The sequence below is a fragment of the Zalophus californianus genome, chromosome 8, assembly GCF_009762305.2.
Source record: "Zalophus californianus isolate mZalCal1 chromosome 8, mZalCal1.pri.v2, whole genome shotgun sequence".
Classification (NCBI taxonomy): domain Eukaryota; kingdom Metazoa; phylum Chordata; class Mammalia; order Carnivora; family Otariidae; genus Zalophus; species Zalophus californianus.
This window is the reverse complement of record NC_045602.1, coordinates 125,253,566-125,255,776: the sequence shown is the minus strand read 5'-3', so window position 1 is coordinate 125,255,776 and position 2,211 is coordinate 125,253,566. Positions and strand designations below refer to the sequence as shown.

General features: G+C 44.1%; 1 pseudogene; it reads left to right on the top strand.

Moving 5' to 3' along the window:
- Nucleotides 1–224: 224 nt before the first annotated feature.
- LOC113938504 lies at nt 225–756 on the top strand (annotated as a pseudogene).
- The last annotated feature ends 1,455 nt before the right edge of the window (nt 757–2,211 follow it).

The following is a 2,211-nucleotide window of genomic DNA, read 5'->3' as shown; positions in this document are numbered from 1 at the left end:
TTTTAAATGAGTTCATTGTCTGGTATAACTTGAATCAAGAGGCTCTTACAAGGGTTGGGATCCACTTACTGTTGAATAAGTCCTTTCCTCTCCATGTCTCTCTCTTTAAAAAGGGTAGGTTAAACTGATGAGTATTTCTGAAAATGCTGTTAGCAAACACCTCCATTATAATTAGTTGGGGTGGGGAGGGGCTATCTAAAATACAGGTCCTCAAGGAACTGCAGATGCTGCTGCCCCAGAGCGGCCTGCCCCACCCAGCTACAGTCGACCCCACCATGTTTTTCAACATGACTATGGATGGCGAGCCCTTGGTTTGGGTCTCCTTCCAGCTGTTTGCAGGCAAAGTTCCAAAGACAACAGAGAACTTTAGTGCTCTGAGCACTGAGGAGAAAGGATTTGGTTATAAAGGTTCCTGCTCTCATAGAATTATTCCAGGATTTATGTGCTAAGGTGGTGACGTCGGTTGCCATAATGGCACTGGTGGCCAGTCCATCTATGGGGAGAAATTTGATGATGAAAATTTCATCCTGAAGCACATGGGTCCTGGCATCTTGTCCATGGCAAATGGTGGACCCAACACAAACAGTTCCCAGTTTTTCATCTGTACTTGCCAAGACTGAGTGGTTGGATGGCAAGCGTGTGGTCTTTAGCAAGGTCAAAGAAGGCATGTATATTGTGGAAGCCATGGAGCACTTTGGGTCCAGGAATGGGAAGACCAGCAAGAAGGTCACCATTGCTGACTGTGGACAAATCTAATAAATTTGACTTGTATTTTATCTTAACTACCAGACCATTCCTTCTGTAGCTCAGGAGAGCACCCCCTCACCCCCACCTGCTTGAAATATCCCATAAGCTTTGTGCTCTCACTGCAGTTCTATGGTTTCCATGTTTTCCTTACTCCCCTCCAAGTCTAGTTGGATAGCATAATTAATATGATTATGAAATAAAAACTAAACAACAACAAAATAAAAATAAAAGATGGGTCCTCCAGATCCCATAAATATGCATTTTTTAGCAAGTACAGCCAAGTGATTTTAAAGTTTCAGAACCTGTGGATTGGATGATATTTAAGGGCCAAGCCATCAGTGGGGAAAAAAATAATAAAGGCTTAAGGAGTCTATTCGTGTCTTCTCCTTGTATAGAAGGAGATCAGGAGAAAATGTTAGAATCATTAAATGTGGGGATGATCAGGGAAAGGTTGTGCAGAAGACCCCAAAGTCCTGCTAGTCTGGCAGTTTTGCAGAGTGACCATCTAGCCAAGTGGCCCCCACGTTTGCATCTCCTTCATTTACATGGCTCCTGCCTCCACACATCTGTGAGAGTTAGTCTCTTCTCCCAGGAAGACTGTCTTTGTGCATCTTTATGATCCAGACCAAATTTGCAACAAGTCATCACTGGTCTGCATCCTGTGTGAAGAAGGAAATGGAAGGAGCACTTATCTGGGAATAAAAATATCCAAATACAAATCCCAACTTTGCCCCTAGTTGAAGTATGAGCTAATTGGCACAGGGTAGGGTGGAGGGATGCTTCTCTCAGGACCTCAGTCTCCTATCCATAAGATGAAGGTGATGGATTAATAATGTCAAAGAGCACTTCTCAATTTGAAGAACAATGGCAGCTCAGGAACCCAGCCAAATCTAATAAGCACCTGATGTTTGTCTGTCCCATTAGTGCCTCTCAGTCCTTGATTAATGTTGACATACATGAATGACTGGAACAAAATCATTCTGCACTAGAAGGCCCATGGATCAGAGTGGTCTTTGGAAATGGCCAGAATGTGCCTTGCGGTTTATAAAGTCTGCTTACCTGCTGTCCTCAGGAGTGAACTCAGCCCTAGGGGCTGGGCACAGGGAACCCTCTGCCTTACGAGGACCTCAGTGGAAGATCTGTGCTTCTTTGTTAACTGTTTGCTCATTACTCTGCCCATTAGAACCCAGAGGACACCTCAAGTGGAATCTTCAAATGTTACTCATGGTTACTCACGCAGGTCCAGGACTCCTCATCTTCCCTCTCCTTATTCTCCTCTTGAAGCTCTCTCCAGATCCAGAAATGCCTAGAGGATGCTGGAGATGGTTTTGAAACTAGGGGAATGTTGACTTCCACAGACCCAGTCTCCCTCCTTTTTTTTTTTTAACCCATGTACAAATGGAAGCTTCTAGTAGGAAATAGACTCCTCCAAGATCACATAGCAAATCAACAGCAAAATTGGAG